This window comes from Schistocerca cancellata, chromosome 1 (assembly GCF_023864275.1).
Source record: "Schistocerca cancellata isolate TAMUIC-IGC-003103 chromosome 1, iqSchCanc2.1, whole genome shotgun sequence".
Lineage (NCBI taxonomy): Eukaryota > Metazoa > Arthropoda > Insecta > Orthoptera > Acrididae > Schistocerca > Schistocerca cancellata.
This window is the reverse complement of record NC_064626.1, coordinates 286,101,241-286,120,406: the sequence shown is the minus strand read 5'-3', so window position 1 is coordinate 286,120,406 and position 19,166 is coordinate 286,101,241. Positions and strand designations below refer to the sequence as shown.

General features: G+C 43.9%; 1 protein-coding gene across 3 annotated transcripts in view; it reads left to right on the top strand.

The window, feature by feature from the left end:
• LOC126171351 (kelch-like protein 26) overlaps nucleotides 1–19,166 on the top strand; it is a 343,678-nt gene that overhangs the window by 184,982 nt on the left and 139,530 nt on the right. For all 3 annotated transcript variants that reach the window (XM_049920794.1, XM_049920792.1, XM_049920793.1), the window contains exon 2: nucleotides 11,015–11,083. The gene's annotated coding sequence lies outside the window, so the exon portion shown is untranslated. The remainder of the gene's footprint in view (nucleotides 1–11,014; nucleotides 11,084–19,166) is intronic.

Sequence of the window (19,166 nt, the reverse complement as noted above, 5' to 3'; positions counted from 1 at the left end):
GTCGTAACGCAGAAGTTACACCAACTCAAGTGGGAGATACTCGAGCACTTACCCTATAGGACTGATCTCTTCCCATGCGATTATCATTCCTTCGGTCCCTCATAAACGGCCTTTAGGAGTCGACGATTCCTATCTGATAAAGATGTGCAGTGGTCATTTACGGACTTCTTCACGCAGCAGAACAGCGTGTTTTACCAAACTGGTATTTTCAACCTGGTACTTCGATGGGATGATTGCCTCAGTGTTCACGGCGATTTTTGCTTTATTGGCATTTGTATACTGCACTGCACCTTTTCGTCTCAGTGGTGCCCATTAATGAAAAGAGTTGTAAGTACATACTTTTGTTACATTTTACGGTATTGAGCCCGTCGTTTGTTCCATTGAGCAAATTAACGTTCAACTCCTCAACTTTATACCGCACATTTCCTACGTTTTTTATTACTCTTTAGTAAAGAAATTTAAAGCGAGAACTGCGAGCGCATGTGCATCACTGACCGGGTCGAAGGTTTTTCGTGGCCCGGGTGTTTACGTCGTCCTCATCATTTCCTGTCGTCGTCGTCGTCATCATCATCTCGGGCGTAGTGCTCTAGCAGTAAAGCGCGACCCAGGATCCGAGAGATTATGGGATCGAATTTCGATCGGATCACGGATTTGCAGTCTGCGTTTTAATCTTACCTTCACCTTTCGGCGATGTGAGGAGTCGCCGGATTCCACATTAAACTGCAGGTTTATCCTCTCGGTAGGATAATTGTGGGTATGTTCGGGATGCTCAAATCGCCGAAATGACGTCAAATAGAAAGAAGAAGTTCAGAGTAGCTATTCATCCAAAACCTTGTTCGATATGTGTAAAGTTTTTAATCTGATTAATCTCTTCATTATCACGCCGGAAGTAGAATTAGTGTCTTTATGTGATGCGATAAGTCGTGCCTGACTAGTTGATACCACAGTTTGCAGTACACCTGATACTGCTTTCTGTTGTGCCACACTGGCTGTTCGTACTTGGCAAACGGGCAGGGCAGGATATAAAAGTGATCTAAGTTAATTGACTTACTTCTCGTGATTGCCTTCCCGTCGTCGTCGTTCATCTCTCTTTGTTACAGTCCACCTCAAGATTATGTTTAAGCAATCAGTTTAGCTTTACCCCTCACCATTACACTCCGAGCGACATCATGGTCGCGGTCGTTTACCAGTTTTAAGTGCTTATTCTGTTCACCTTCTTTCCATTGTACTGTTACCTATTTACTTAATTTCGTGAGTGTTTGGTTCTGTCTACAGTGTTTTGTTTGTATAAACCAAATCCTCCATCTTGCCACGCCTTCTCGAGCTCAGTCACCCTCATTTCTAAAAGCATTCTAAACTTTGTTACTCTACTTGGACTCATTCTTCGGATTGTCAAACTTTTTCTCCAAATATCATCATATAGCGTTTTTTGGGTGTTTTCCGTGATTTAAACGTTTACTAATATACTGTTGTCCCCTATTTTACTGATAATTCTTTTCTGTGTATTCTCGTTCCACCAATCTTAAAGCTAGTGGTTCTGATAAAAACCCGCTTTCTGACTGCATCAGAAAAGTAAATAAAAAATAAAACTGTCATCAACCTGAGAGTTGGTTTGAACATTGAATTTCCCCAGGGCATGGCCATGTTGGAAGTGGTAAGGGCTTATTTGTCTCCGATCTTCGATCAAAGTTAGTCAGCCTGTGGCAGGGGATCTTCATTTTAACGTGGACTACCTGAAGTTTAACGTGGACTGCAACAACGAGAGAACTCGGGAATTTTTTACAGAACAAACATTTCCAGACGTGAAAGGAGAACGTGAAAAGAGCGATGTCAAAAATTTCCTAGGTTCGACCGGGGTGAAGATAATTATGCACATCAACAGGTAATAAAATCGAGATAGGCTATTTCAAAATCTTACCGGCTCATTTGGGAGTCTTGATTCGGAATTCTACAAAAAGAAATAAAACAAAGGGCAGCGTAAATCTGAATTGTCAATAGTTCAGGCGTATTATCCATAATGCTGTAAGAAAGAACTATCCTACAAATACTCCAGACGTAGAGGGAAAGGCAAACGTGAGACTGCACTATACTGGTGGTACTGTGACAGACTGCAGCTCACGTGCTGAAAGGATGGCTGAAAGATTTCTTCAGAATTCCTATGTCAATTTTTATTCTTCTTACTAAATCCAAACGTTCCACGCAAGTTCACAGTTGGTGACTATGGTGGGACCGGAAAGAAAAGGAGCGTGGATGGGGGGAGGGACTGCTGCTGCCTATCATTCGAGGACTCTACAACCAGTGCTAAGAAAAGGCATCCTCTCAAAATTTCGAATGAAGTCGTGCCAAAAAGTCTTGTTCCAGAGTACACTAACGCTGTGATTTATAGAAAATTCTTGTCACGTTTTAAAAGTTACCATGTCTCATCGCTAAGACTGTCTGAGACTATGTGAATGAAAATCGTTGTAAATCAAAGTTGGTCCTCTTTTTCTTGGTATTCAAGTCGCAGTAACCAACTGTGTGTATTATGTATTAAACCGAGGATCTAGAAACGATGGAGAGGCTTCGTCCCGCCGTAGCCCGCAGTGGTTCACAACCCCACAACAGGCCACAGCAGTCCACTCACCTCACCTCACCAGTCCGCCTGCTCAGATGGGTGGTACCGTGCTTGCCTCCCATGCACTGAGCCCGGGTTAGATTCCCGACCGGGTTGGAGATTTTCTCCACTCGGGGACTGGGTGTTGTGTTGTCCTCATCATCATTTCATCCTCGTCATCGGCCGCAAGTCGCCCAATGTGGCGCCAACTGAAATAAGACTTGCACTAGGCGGCCGAACCCGACTGGGACCTCCCGGCCAACAATGCCACACGATCATTTCATTTTCATATTGATCAGCTAGAACATTGACGACCGACCTACTATCGATGTAAACACATCGAGGCGATAAGAGCGTCACCTGGCGAGGAAAGAATGCTATAAAAACACACGCGCACATGGCATCAGTGAGGTGAGCGTGCTGTCCGTGTGTAGAATTGGAAAGGTGCGCGATCTACCTGAGTTTCACCGAGGGCGGATTATGATAGTCCTAGGGCTCGGCACGAGCATTTGCGAAACTGCACAACTTGGCGAATGTTCGAGGAGTGCTGTGATGCGTGTATGCAACACATGGCAACATCAAGGTGAAACCACGTCCACACATCGTGGAGCTGGGCGGCCACCCTTCATTACAGATGTCTTACATCATAGGCTGAGCAGACGGGTGAAACAGGACAGGTGGCGAACATCAGACTTCAATGCTGGGCAGAGTACAAGTGTGTCTGAACACACAGTGCACCGAACACTCGTAATGATGGGTCTCTGCAGCCGACGATCCATGCAAGTGCCAGTGTTAACTTCACGGTATCGGCAACTGTGGCTGAAATTGGCACGTGACCATCGGCACTGGACGTCGACGTAGTGGCAGAGCTTTGCATGGTGTGATGAATCCCGATATCTTCCTCATCATGACATTGGGAAGGCGCGAATCCGTAGTCTTCTAGAGGGAACAGCTCCTTGACACCTGTACTGCGGGACGGCGACTCCATTACGCTCTGGGGGGACATTTCAGGTGGGATCCATCAATCCAATAGAACTCGGGCAAGGCACCACGACGGCCAAAGAGTATCGTACACTGGTTGCAGACCACGTGCACCCTTTCATGACGATCATATTTCCCCACGGCAGTCGCATTTTTCAGCGAGATAATGCTCCATGTCACAGGGCCTGGGGGTGTGATCGAGTAGTTCGACGAACAGTCGCGAGTTCCTGTTGCTGTGCTGGCCTCCCAACTCGCCAGATCTGAACCAGATCGAACACATCTGGAATGTGATTAAAACAGACATCAGAGCTCATCGCCCTGATCCCCCGGGGTTAACGAGAATTAGGTGAATTGTGTGTGCTGCACGCAAGTGTTTATTATAATAGTTTGCGCTTTTCACTACGTACAGACACTGTTCTTCCCTATAAGTACATATCAATGCTTCAATCACTTCCTTGGATCACTGCGGTGCCATTATTTAATAATTATAAGAACTTCCTACCGCACCTCACGACAGCATAAAATCGACTCTCAATAAAGACTTCCCGCCCAAGCTTTCCGCGTCTGACGTCACAAACGAAACGCCTCCTGATTGGCCAACGCAGGTAGCACGCAGGGAACCTTGCAAGAAAAATAGTACCGGACCTATCCTGGAAATCTTGCAAGGTTCCCAGCAAGGTAGCCCGCTAGCAGACGACGGAGCCCGCAAGGTAGCCGCCGCGCTAGCGAGCAAGGAAACTTACAGCGAATCTTGCTCCGTGTGAGACGGCCTTAAGGGTAGCCCAACGCCACATTGAATTCTAGCATTACCGATGGAGTGCGCCACGAACTTGTCAGTCATTTTCAGCCAGGTGTGCGGATACTTTTGATCACATAGTGTAGATGTCCTTCTCGTTACCTATTACGTAGAGCTTTCGTTTTATGTTATTAAAATATCTGAGGTACAGAAATGATTTTACTTGTTCTTCCTTCCGTTTGTGACTACATTAGCTGCCTCTTTGTGTTTCCATTACTTTTTTCTATTCTATATTTATTCTTATTCCGTATCCCTCGCCCTTCTTGCAATTCTCCTCAACTTCTGCTGTTGCTCATCTAATTCCCCCAAAACTGTATGGTCATCCGCGTATTTTATAGTATTGATCCTTTCTCCTCCAATTACAGTGCCTCTTCCGTCCTGTATGACCTTACCTATCACAATTTCGGTAATGGTGAGCATCTTTATCTAAAATTGTGACATCGGAAAAGGAAGACGTCGGTTAAGGAACGTTACATATCAGATCTCTGATTTACTGTTCGTGTAGCCGACCTGTTATCAACCATGCACGAGGGCTTTGTGGACTTCTTGGTTAGGCTAATTGCACCTTTTTTCTTGGAGCTCTATGGATGTCAAGTACCTGTTTTTAGCTTATTTAGGAAAACATTGCAGCGTAATGTGTAAAATGTTTGTTGTGTTGTATATCAGTAGCAGCGTTAGCTTGAATTTACCTCGTGCTCATTCAGGCTCACTTAGTTTTTCTGCAGTTACTAGTTCACCGTGTTGGTGTCAGTAAATTTTTCCGCTTTTTTTCCGCGATCGTCTGGGATTATGTTTGATTGTATTCGAGTGGAATTTATTGGTGATGGTGCAGTTCTTGTATGGGTCAAATGGCTCAGAGCACTATCGGACTTAACATCGGTGGTCATCAGTCCCTCAGAACTTAGAACTACTTAAACCTAACTAACCTAAGGACATCACACACATCCATGCCCGAGGCAGGATTCGAACCTGCGACCGTAGCGGTCACGCGGCTCCAGACTGAAGCGCCTAGAACCGCACAGCCACACCGGTCGGCTTTTGTGCGTATGCGTGCATCTCTCTGAGCAAAGGGACGTGGTGTGTGTGTGTGTGTGTGTGTGTGTGTGTGTGTGTGTGTGAGAGAGAGAGAGAGACAATCTGATGAATGACAAAGAGTATAAAAAAACTACGCATTGAAGAGACTAGATAAGGGGAAAAAGTGCAGGGAAGAATGGCTACCGGAAACCAATCTTCCAGTCATCACAAAAAGAAGCAAAGTAGGTATTGGAGAGAGAGAGAGAGAGAGAGAGAGAGAGAGAGAGAGAGAGAGAGAGAGAGAGAGAGAGGTGGTTGACAAGAACACCTGTTTAATAGATAAGGCAGGTGCCGGTTCGTGAGCTACAGAAAGTTAACTCCTGGAGAGAGAGTAGGCATATGATAAGAACAGCTGTAAAGAAAGCTGATATTAGCTACCTGTCAGATACGGCAGGTGGCAGTTGGCGAGGCGACGTGAGTTAGCTCACGGAGTCGATGTGAGCGTGCCGTATCATTGACTTGTTAGCCACGTGCCCACCGAGGGCGGACAGCAGCCGTAGGCGTGACGCCGAGGCGGCGAGGTTTTCCTTGTGGATCGGTCAGCGTGGGCCGCGGCCAGCAACAGGTCTGCTCACGAGACACCGCACTAGATCACGTGACCCCGGTTGCGACACTGGCGCTGTGCCCAGTTCGTCGTCCCCGCACGGGAGGCACCGCGTGGACCCCGGAGTACGCCGCTCCTTTTCTTTACAAGTCTCTCTGAAAATCACCAGCCATTCGTTAACATGTAGCACGTTATGGATGTCCGATATACAGATTGCAGTAATTGAAATTACTTTTTAAGAATATTTTTTGTCTCCTCATTTCTTCGGTAGAACGGGTCGTCGGAATAATTTCGCATTGGTAGTCACGGACTGTTCAGCCAAATGTCAGGTGCGTTGGTAGAGGTCAGAGGAGTCCCCAACGGGTATATGGATTCCAGTTCAAGCTTTTGCCTTACAACGAAGAGAAACATCCCGAAAGATGTTTAGAACCGGTCGATGAGAACGGCTTTTAATTTTATTCGGGGACGACATGTCCCAGACAGACGTGAAAATGTTTGTGTGTACAGTGTAAAATCGATGACGTAGTCGACATGTAAAGTGCACCTGGAGTAGAAATCTCTCTCTCTCTCTCTCTCTCTCTCTCTCTCTCTCTCTCTCTCTCTCTCTCGCGTGCGCGCGCGCGCACTACCATGCTCGTAGCGAAAGGAATCACAGTACTTTTGGAAACTAGTTTTTCAGAAAGTCTAGATTAACGGGGTATGTAAGACAATGCAGTAGCACCACAAACTTAATCATCTGATTGTCATAGCACATCACACTTTTGCAGAGAAATGTTTTTAAAGTGTCTCCACAAAGACGTGTTGATTTTCGTCGGACGTCGTACGTGCGTTAAGAGTTACTCATACCGTTAGCGAAGGAAAGTGGCCTCATCAGTAAACTAAATTAGTGAGATTACGTGGCGATTTACAATTCGACAAAGACATTGTTCCAATCGTCTACCTTCATCTCCTTTTCGAAAGCATTGAATCTACTGTAAACACTAAGGGTAGTGGCCAAGCATACGTAACGTGCGCCATACTGTTGCATGTGGGACAACGATTTGTGTGTAGTCCCTCAACAACCAAGCACTGCAATTCCATTGTACCATCTGAGGGTCTTGGAGACACCATCCACATTCTGTTGGGAGTTGTTTTGGGGGAAGAGACCAAACTGCGAGGTCATCGGTCTCATTGGATTATGAAAGGACGGGGAAGGAAGTCGTTTTTGCCCTTCTAAAGGAACCATCCCGGTATTTGTCTGGAGCGATTTAGGGAAATCACGGAAAACCTAAATCAGGATGGCCGGACGCGGGATGGAACCGTCGTCCTCCCGAATGCCACATTCTGTTAACGTGTACGTCCAGAAGAGATATGTCTGCTGGGTAAGGCTGTAGGATAGGTAGATAATAATATGGACCAAAACAAAAAAAACATAGGCACTAAAATGCATACTTTTAAGAGCTATGAGCACTCGTTCATCTTCGATACTACCAAACATATCTCTGCTACTGAATAAGTTCTCACAGCTGTTACAGTATGCATTTTAGAGATCATGTTTGCGGGACATTTTTGCTTGTTATGGCCCATATTGCTTCCTCCCAAAAAATGGAAAGCAAAGATTTTGCTGCAGAAGAGATGTTTCACAATAGCGAAGACGAAAAAGTGCTCACAGCTCTTAAGATATGTCTTTTAGAGCCCATGTTAACTGAACATTTTTGTCTTGTTTTCGTCCATACTACTACTTCTCAAAACATGGAACACGTTTTTTTTAACACCCAGGTGGCGGGGGGGATCGAAAGTGACTGGAACTGCAGCGCACAAATTAAAACTGGGATAGCATTAGATAAACAGGCATTTCTGAAACAGTGTGTGTGCTCTGTATCGATTTGGACAAAGATTTGATGAATGTGTTTTGTGCTGTCTGTGTTCGCAGCCCGTTTCTCTAAACTTGACATCTGCATGTGGTGCCAAGGCAGCCGTTGTTAGATTTCAGCGAAGTAGTTTTAGTTGTCAATCAGTCAGGGAAGTTTTTGTACATAGTGCATCTGAAAGTCACTGTAATTTACTACCAATGCTTGATGTCTACTAGCTGACTTAGTCCCGCTAGTCCACACAGAGGTTTGGTACAAACTAATCAGAGCCGCTGCTCAGAACCGGACTCAGTCCTCTTGACTCTTTACTTTCATCCGGTGCTGGCTACCTAGTCCGCTCATCTGGGTCTCTCGTGTTGATATTACGATGGATTTTGTGGCCAAGTGTCTTGATATGACGCTTCCACGTAAAAGTATCCTGCAGTCTGATTGTGCGACTTGTAGACATTCTGGCTAGACGTGTCTTTTCAACTACTATGTCCTTTACATAAATATACAGCCTCATCAACATCTACCTTCCTGCGACCACGAGTACGTATAAACAAAGCTTCCGCAGGAACTAAATAAGAACTGCTACCACCTATAACTTCAATAAAATGAAAAGAACGATAAAAAATTACATCTCTACGAGCAAAACTCTCAAGGCCGCCGTACTCACTTATGCCTCCACGTCTAGCAAATACAACAGTTAACCAACCATTACGGTTACCAGGCGAAGTAGCACCAGTCTGAGTTACAGCAAAATCAAATCTACAACCTAGAATCACGCAGGTCCATCAATAACAGCACGAGAAGCAATGCCTTTGACTTTATTCTTCGCTATGTTAACAGCAGTCTTCAACTCAACTATAGACAACCTTATACGCAGTCGCGCGTAGGCGACGATTACGACGATAGCGACACCCTATTGTGAGCGTTCAGCGCTGTTTGCACGTGTAAAACTCGAAGCCAGTCCTCATCGTCGCTCGAGCGCGAATGTGTATAAGGCTATAGACAACGATGAGTTGAAGACTGCTGTAATCACAGCGAAGAGTAAAGTTAAAGGCGTTACTTCTGGTGCTGTTACTGATGGACTGTTTGTGTTTTTAGGTTGTAGATTTGATTTTGCTTTAACTCAGGCTGGTGCTGCTCCGCCCAATGAAGGCATACTTCAGAACCGGTCGGAGCAGTGGCTTCCGCAGAATGACGCAGACTTCTTCTGGTAACACTGATGTAGCTACACAGAGGTGCTTGAGACGACTCAGCGCCTCCCCCGAAGTCTCTGAGCGTGCTGGTGCCACGTCAACAGAGTCAACTACGTAGCGATGAGGTGAGGCACAGTTCTGCTCTGTAGCACTCTGTTCCTGTGAACGTGGACAGTCTGTAAGTTCGCCAGGGTGTTGCGACTCTGATAATACATTTGCTTTTGTCTTGTTGAAATTCAGGAGCCACTTCACGACCCCGCTGGTTACTGGGTCAATCGACGAATCTGTCATACATTGAAGCTTCGTCCGCCTACGTGGTTTGCGATAGGCACGTCAAGTGTAAATAGTGTGTAGAGAACAGACCACAACACTGCCCATTGCGACACACCAACATCTGTTTTGTTTCATGAGCTGCCTTACTGGGTGTCCGACATCTACCGTACTACCACTTTTTCTCGAAAATAGTGTGTTCGATGTATTCAAGGAAATAAGTTGCAATCAAGCCTTAAAGGCCAATAAAATGGTAAAACATGAAACTAAGTGAGCTCCAGTGTTTCATCATAGAATGTGGTGGAAATTTTTTTATTTATTAGAGCTATCGAAACTTCCAGTTTTGTGTTGACAGTTTATTGGACTGTTAAGCGATTCGGTATGAAGAAAAGACGTGCTAACGTTAAGAAGTTAAGCAAATCATGAGGAAACAGAAGTTCGCACTGCTATGCAGCGTAGCAGTATATTCTAACGCCGCAAATTCGTGAATATTGCTTTTTGAGCACAAGACGTATACAATTCTCTCCGAAATCATAAATTATAACTTACGAGCAAATACATTATCACAATCAATTTCATAAAGCTAAGACGCAAACTAGAACACACACACACACACACACACACACACACACACTGTGGAAATAAGATACACATTGTAAAATAACTAAATAAAATAATGTGAAGTCGATGATAGACATAGATGTACAGTGATCAGCCAGTACATCATGACCGCTAACATACTACCCATATAAACCTTTTCAGGCGGCAGCAGCGTCTCGGGACTAGTGACAGCTAATCAGACGCATGCAGTATCAGTGAGCGTGCTGTCCGTGCGTTGTGGAAGGCGCGCGATATATCTGAGTTTGACCGAGAGCAGATTATGATAGCCCGAGGACTCGGGACGAGCATTTGAGAAACTGCACGACTTTGTGGATGTTCGAGGAGTGCTGTGATGACTGTGTTCAACACGTGACGAAACCAAGGTGAAACCACGTTCAGTGGTCGTGGAGCTGGGTGGCCACCCCTCATTACAGATGTCGGACGTCGCAGGCTGAGCAGACCGGTAAAACAGGACAGGCGGCGAACTGTGATGGAACTAACCCAAGACAGGGCAGAGTACAAGTGTGTCCATCACGCAATGCACCGAACACTCGTAACGATGGGCCTCCGCAGTCAACGACTCATGGATGTGCCAATGTTAACACCACCACATCGGCAGCTACGACTGAAATGGGCACGTGACCATCGCCACTAGACGTTGGCGTCGTCTGATAAATCCCAAATAAGTTCTTTGTCATACCGATGGGAAGGTGTGAATCTGTCGGCATCCAGAGGGAACAGCTCCTTGAAGGCGGCGGCGGCAGCGGCAGCTTCACAGTGCTCTGGAAAACGTTCGTTTTGTAAATAAAAACTCCTTTTGCTGCGATGTATTTTGTTCGTGACGCGTTGTTTTTTTTCATCAAATGATTTTAGAATGATAGTTTTGTTTTGAAATGCAAAGTCTTATTTTTTATGTAAATACGTGATTACTTACAGTTATTACAGTTTTTAGCTGGCATCTACGTTTCGTTTCGTCTATCACATGCCAGAGGTCGCACTTTACTTGGGAACCATAAGCACATTTTCACGTACGAACTTTATTTTGATCACATAATACAATTAGCATTACTCACTTCAAGGAATATTGTGTTCATTATTCATACATTTGTTTTCTTTGTCTAGATGGAGTACAGAAGAATGACGAGTCGCTACCCGTTATAGCTACTATTCCCATCTGGGCGGAAAAAACATGTAAGTACAGATACTATTTTTTTGCTCTTATCTACTAGTCCAATATGGCCTAAGTACCAGTGTAAAATGCAACAGTTTGGAGCACGCATATCAAACTCAAACTTTCTGAGTTTGTATCCGAATTAATGTTGTCATTCTTTTCGCGATGTTTCGTCAACTTCGTTACTTGCCTTCCTCTCATGTCTAGATGTCGCTCTCTGTCTTGCCCCCAATGAACTTATGGACGAAATACACCACGCACCGCTCTAATGATTGTTTCCCAGCGCCTTCAACAATTAGTCTGACAGAAATTGAAGGCCAAAAGGCTGCGCCAAAAAGTATAAACTTTTTATGCAACAAAAATTTCATCAAGAAAATATCCATAAAATTCATCTTCAATAGGTGCTTATCTATGATTGGGGGGAGAGCACTGACATAGTTTGTGACGGGATTTAAACAATTTAAACAATCCTCTGTCCCTGCTATTTAATTTACGACCTGCTGCGTTACACTTAACCAGAAGTTTATCGCGTTCTGGTATACGAAGATACTACTGATTAATTTGGTTGATCATTGATTTCTCCCAGAAAGCCTGAAGGATAGATAGATGTTTCTCACCTTTTTGTCACTTGACTCTGGAATTCAAACACTCTGTGAACAGAGTTAAAACATTAGTTATAGTGCGCCTCCCTCCATTGATGGGAAAGGTTCTTTACATATCCCAGTAGATATGACCGCCAAAGTAAATGAATCGCTGTAAGGTACAGTTATTGTAACGTAAAATTGTTGGTTTTAAAATCATTACAGTATGTTCGTAAAGGTAGGAACAATGGGAAGTTGCCCCTGGAACACAGATAACCGCTTCTACGTATCAATGTCTCTCGAAAAGGCTGTTTCTTTTTCGTCCCCAAAGGGAGCATCGCCCTACCATTGCAGTAGTTACTATTAGAGCTGGTATTCTGTTCCTCTGTTGTCTTACGCATGAAGTTCGTCGCTTAAGACTAATAAGGCAAACGACATTAATGGCATTACCAGAAGTAGAAAATACAATAATCTCTTTTCGTGGCAAACTTTAAGATCAATTTGAAGCACCACTATACAGTATTCGCTGAATACTTTAGAACAAAAGTTATACGAACAATAGCAAACCCGAAACTGAATATTTCTAGAACCTGTGAGATGATATGAATATTTCAGACGTTATGAGAACTTGAATGGGTAATTATGTGAGGCACGTGCTCGAAAATTATGTTTAATAAAAAAATCTTGCATGTTACCTGTGAGTTATGCAGAATCTAAGTAGCGGAAATTGAAGTGCCACATACAACTGTGAAGAAAATTCCTCTTTCTCTTTCGCAGTGTAACTATCCTTCAAGAGTATCTCAACACAGTTATTCGTCAGAGATGAGAACAGAATAAGTACGAGTGTAATGTAGAGGGTGCATGCACTAGAAATCAGGCGTCGCTCTTAAGTTAGTGCTGTACCGGCTACCTTCTTTGCTTCCGCTGTTCCGCAGGTATGACTAGTCAGAACGGCGACGCTGCGGTCGCTGTGTATTCATTGACGCGTTCTCTGGCCGGTTCCCACTAGGGCTACCGCGCGTCAGCGGCGTGGTTGCCATGGAAACGGCGTCAGCGGCACGGCGCGGCGGGTTCTGCGTCGCGGTTTGACCATGTCGAACCGCTTCCGCTGCCGCGTGACGCGCCCCAGGTGCGCGCCGCCAATCACAGACCGCCCTGAGCAAGACATCAGGTACGCAACCCCGGGCCACAAGAACTTTCGACGAACCGCTGGCGCGGACGAAGCGGCAGCTATGAAATACTTATCATCCGATTCCAAGGAAACTATTCGGTAGAAAAATTCGATTCTTGGGCATGTTACAGCCTGATATCGTCTCTCGATAAAGGGCCGAATTTCTTTTCGATATTCGTCGTGGTTACTTGCTGTATCGCATTTACGTAAAGCTTTACACGAAATTTTAATGAGTGTGCAGAGGTAAAAACGCATTGCATGGACTTTGCGTACAGTTCGTTTTATGTAATACATTATTGCGTATGAAATTTAGTCAACATATCGAAATTGCTTTTAAAGCTGAGAGCAGAACGATAGCTATCACCGTTCTCGAGATATTGAATGATACGTCGGCAGACGGGCTGTGCGGTGACCGCGCGCGGGTCGCTCGCGACGCGACCGGTACTTCGTCCTGCTCGTTGTAAACCATGTGGTTGTATCAACTGCAAATTTCGTAAACGGTTCAAGAAATCTAAAAGCGTTTTTTTGCAAACGACAACTTGTAAAAAGTCATGTATTTCGGCGCATGATAAATATCCAAAATCTGTTTATCTACCGAGATATGAAAGAAACTACAGTTTTTCAGAAGGGGTAGATGATTTTTTTTAAACAGCATTTAATAGCGTGTGGAATGAGAAGTTAAATAGAAACTAATTTGCTGGTATGTCATAAGATGTAATTTGCTAAGTATCTACAGCTATTGATTATTTCCTTTGGTAAGTAACAAACTTTTTTTTTTATCGAGTGTACTTTATTGGTTCAAGACGCGTTTCGCCTTTTACTTTAAGGCATTTTCGGTAGAATCTAGAATGATTCAGTTTTGTTATAAATGCATAACTGATTACTTACAGTGAATCGAGTTTTTGGCGGACATATACGTTTCCCCTCACCTGGTCACATGCTGGAGGTTGAACTAAAACTTAAGATTATAGAACATAAGCACATTTTCATGTTCGCTCTTTTTTCTTCTGTCACTAGCTGTAGACATTTTACCGAAAACACTGATTTGAAGTCGTAACTACAGTGTGTTCACCTCATGCCCCTTCCTGTTTGGTTTGTTTATGTACATGTTGCCAACCTAAACAATTATATGCTGAAATTGTTTGTTTATTTCTGTTCTCCTTATATCTGTATACGTGTGGGGCTAGCCAGTGATAGTTATAGAAAGTTGAAAGTGAATGCAGTAGTTGTCAGACAGTGGTTGAAAGGTTTGGTGTTCAGCTGATTTCAGTTTTGGTTTAAATGTTTTGTGGAGGAATGCATGGAAGACTAAATTCACTGCTTACATTAACAGATAAAATAGTAGAATAGCATTTGAACAAATGATTATTATCAGAATACTATCACCCAACCCCTTTGTCCTCACTCTTTGACGCCTCATAGTATGTCCTGTCAACTTACCCCTCTTGTAGTCAAAGTTGTGCCATAATTTTCTCTTCCTACTCTATTTAATTCCGTACCTCTTCTTTAGTTACACGATCCTCATATCTAATCTTCAGCATTCTTATTGATCACCACGTTTTGAAAGCGTCCATTGTCTTCTCGACAGAACTGTTCATCGCCCACGTTTCACTTACAAGGCTGCACTCCACACAAATACCTTCGTAAAATAGTACCCGATCATTACAATTTATATTCCATGTGAACAAATTTTCTTTTTCAGAACGCTTTTCTTGCTATTCACAGTATTCATTTTATATCCTCTCTACTTCTGCCTTCTCAATTACTACTTCCCTTTCAAGTCATTGAAGTCTTAGAAATGCAGTTTTGTTTCTGTACAAGTTGTAGATAATCGTGTGTCCCAGTGTTTTATCGATGACATCTCCAGAGCTTCAAAGAATGTTTTAATTAAGATTGTCAAAACCTTTCTCTAAACATGCAAATGCTATAAACACAGTTTCGCTGTTCTTCAGTGTGTCTACTTAGTTAAGTGGTAGGATCAGAATTGCCTTGCGTGTTCAGACATCTCACAGGAATCTAACATTGTACTTATGTTAGTTTGTACAACCCCTCCCCCTCTCCTGTCTACATATTCCTTCCACTATGTAGCCTTCTCTTATATGCTTAGTTCTGGCTTGCCAAATGAGTTCTTGACAGTTGCTTCTCCTTTGAGCAAAGTTTTCTTTGTTCTTTCTCATTTTCATTCCCTTATGTATTCCAAGTGCAAAATCACGTTGCAATTTTGGACTTTCTGTCAACGTCATGTTTAGACATTTCTATTTCCAATGGCATACTTTATTTGCTGCATTTTTATATTTTTCCCTCTTGTCAGAGTTAATATTTTACGTTTTATCTAACGATTTCTACTGTACCTTCTTCCCGTTCTCATACTCTGCTGCATTCACCACTTCTTCTCTCAAAGATATCCATTCGTATTCTAGCGGATTCCTTCCTCTGTTTCAGTCAGTCGTTGCATTACGCTAACTTTAAGATTATCGAAAAACTGTGGGTCTCGACTTAAAGTTCCATTTCCTTAATTTGCTACCGTTTACTGTCTCTTTAATTGTAAACTGCAGCTCGTAAATAATAAAGTATTGTAGGTTTGCGTCTGCACCGGGAAATGTCTTATATTTTAAAATCTGGTTTCGAAAACTTTGTTCCAAATATGTATTATTCTGTCATGATTCTTAAGCAATGTGCTAGATAGTGAACAATGATGAACGGTAGTCATGAAATCTGTTTATGGTGAAATGAGAAAACATGCATAATGGAATATGTGAATATTCCAACTTCGTCTTTCCTCCATGTAGGTGTAAGATATAGTTTTCAAACACACCGGGAGTTTCAGTGGGTCCCGACCCGTACCTCAGTAGCTGTCCGTCATTGGCTACCGCTAGCGTCTGTCGCTTCCAGATGGGAACGCCAATTCCGCGAGCCGTCGCGTCAAAGCGGAAAACGCTTGCCGCTGCCGCTGCCGTTGCCGCACGACGCGCTGCCACGCTCTAGTGGGAACCGGCCTTTAAGGGCGGCAGCGCGGCGTGCGGCAACGGCAGCGGCAAGCGTTTTCCGCATTGACGCGGCGGCTCGCGGAATTGGCGTTCCCATCTGGAAGCGGCAGACGCTAGCGGTAGCCAATGACGGACAGCTACTGAGGTACGGGTCGGGACCCACTGAAACTCCCGGTGTGTTTGAAAAACTATATCTTACACCTACATGGAGGAAAGACGAAGTTGGGTGAAGACATACCAATTTTTTATTTTCTGTACAATGTACTCTTTCACATATTCCATTATGCATGTTTTCTCATTTCACCATAAACAGATTTCATGACTACCGTTCATCATTGTTCACTATCTAGCACATTGCTTAAGAATCATGACAGAATAATACATATTTGGAACAAAGTTTTCGAAACCAGATTTTAAAATATAAGACATTTCCCGGTGCAGACGCAAACCTACAATACTTTATTATTTACGAGCTGCAGTTTACAACTAAAGAGACAGTAAACGGTAGCAAATTAAGGAAATGGAACTTTAAGTCAAGACCCACAGTTTTTCGATAATCTTAAAGTTAGCGTAATGCAACGACTGACTGAAACAGAGGAAGGAATCCGCTAGAATACGAATGGATATCTTTGAGAGAAGAAGTGGTGAATGCAGCAGAGTATGAGAATGGGAAGAAGGTACAGTTGAAATCGTTAGATAAAACGTAAAATATTAAATCTGACAAGAGGGAAAAATATAAAAATGCAGCAAATAAAGTATGCCATTGGAAATAGAAATGTCTAAACACGACGTTGACAGAAAGTCCAAAATTGCAACGTGATTTTGCACTTGGAAAACATAAGGGAATGAAAATGAGAAAGAACAAAGAAAACTTTGCTCAAAGGAGAAGCAACTGTCAAGAACTCATTTGGCAAGCCAGAACTAAGCAAATAAGAGGCTAGATAGTGGAAGGAATATGTAGACAGGAGAGGGGGAGGGGTTGTACAAACTAACATAAGTACGATGTTAGATTCCTGTGAGATGTCTGAACACGCAAGGCAATTCTGATCCTACCACTTAACTAAGTAGACACACTGAAGAACAGCGAAACTGTGTTTATAGCATTTGCATGTTTAGAGAAAGGTTTTGACAATCTTAATTAAAACATTCTTTGAAGCTCTGGAGATGTCATCGATAAAACACTGGGACACAAGATTATCTACAACTTGTACAGAAACAAAACTGCATTTCTAAGACTTCAGTGACTTGAAAGGGAAGTAGTAATTGAGAAGGCAGAAGTAGAGAGGATATAAAATGAATACTGTGAATAGCAAGAAAAGCGTTCTGAAAAAGAAAATTTGTTCACATGGAATATAAATTGTAATGATCGGGTACTATTTTACGAAGGTATTTGTGTGGAGTGCAGCCTTGTAAGTGAAACGTGGGCGATGAACAGTTCTGTCGAGAAGACAATGGACGCTTTCAAAACGTGGTGATCAATAAGAATGCTGAAGATTAGATATGAGGATCGTGTAACTAAAGAAGAGGTACGGAATTAAATAGAGTAGGAAGAGAAAATTATGGCACAACTTTTACTACAAGAGGGGTAAGTTGACAGGACATACTATGAGGCGTCAAAGAGTGAGGACAAAGGGGTTGGGTGATAGTATTCTGATAATAATCATTTGTTCAAATGCTATTCTACTATTTTATCTGTTAATGTAAGCAGTGAATTTAGTGCCTATTGGCTTCCGTCTCGGGTTCTTCGGCCGACGTTCATCTAATGATTTTTCTGACGTTTCGCCAGCACGAGTGGCTGGCATTGTCAAAGCTTCACCCTCCATTGCCGGTGGTGAACTGGAGGCGAGCTCGCGGCCGCAGACTATATGTACCTGGCGCGCCAACGTCCGAGGGCTTCTCCACGGTCATTTCCGGTGCGGTTCTCCTCTTGCTACCTGCGACGGTCGTTCGCTGCAGTACGGGAAGCCAGGATCCGTTTACCTTAAGGCTTTCCTCCTCCTTGTTGAAACTGTTCGCGTGTTTTTGGATTTCTACAGCTTCTCTGAACAAGCGCGTGTGATAGTGCTTCTCTACAGCCAGAACTTCCGTGTCGGCGAATTTTATTGCGTGGTCGGTCTCATTCAGTGCGTGCTCTGCCACGGCCGATTTCTCCACCTGCCCCAACCTGCAATGTCGCTTATGCTCTTTGATCCTGGTGTTAATGGATCGTCCAGTCATTCCGACATAAACTTTTCCGCATGTGCAAGGTATACGGTATATTCCCGACATTGCAAGTGGGTCTCTTTTCTCCTTCGCCGATCTAAGACACTCTTTGATCTTCCTTGTCGGTTTGAAAATCGTCTTTACGCCGTGTTTGCGCAATATACGGCCGATTCTGTCCGTCACTCTGGGAATGTATGGCAGAAAGGCCGTACCCGACATTTCTTTTTCTGGTTCCTTACTTCGCCGAGTGTTTGGCTCTGTTACACTTCTAATGTAATTTGTGGAGTACCCATTGCTCCTCAGAACAGTTTCCAGGTGTTGCATTTCTCGTTTGAGGTGTTGAGGCTCACATATTCGCCCTGCTCTCTTTACGAGCGTACTAATCATGCCTCTTTTCTGGCTCGGGTGGTGGTTTGACAGTTTGTGCAGGTATCGGTCCGTGTGTGTCGGTTTTCGATACACGCTGTGTCCCAGGTTTTCGCTGTCCCTTGTGACCAGCACATCTAGAAATGGCAGTTTCTTGTCCTTTTCTACTTCCATGGTAAATGTTATGTTGGCATGGAGGCTGTTCAAGTGTCTCAGGAATTCACCGAGCTGTTCTTCACCATGGCTCCACACCACGAAAGTATCATCGACGTACCTGTACCACACCTTAGGTTTGCAAGTCGCCGAGTCCAGTGCCTGTGCTTCGAATTGTTCCATGAAGAAGTTGGCCACCACTGGACTGAGAGGACTACCCATGGCGACGCCTTCCAGCTGTTCGTAGAAATCGCCATTCCACGTGAAATAGCTCGTGGTGAGACATGCATGGAAGAGCTTTTTGATGTCTTGCGGGAACATGGAACCGATGTGCTCCAGAGCGTCGCTGAGTGCCACTTTCGTAAATAACGAAACAACATCAAAACTGACCAGGATGTCGTTTGGCGCAAGTTTCAGTTTCTTCAGCTTCTCAATGAAGTGTCCTGAGTCCTTAATGTATGTGTCGGTCTTTCCCACGTGTGGCTGGAGCAGAGAGGCCAAGTGTTTCGCCAGTTTATACGTTGGTGAGCCAGGAGCGCTAACGATCGGTCTCAGTGGAACGTTGTTCTTATGGATCTTGGGTAATCCATACAGCCGAGGTGGTAGGGCTTCTGTGGACTCGGCGACTTGCAAACCTAAGGTG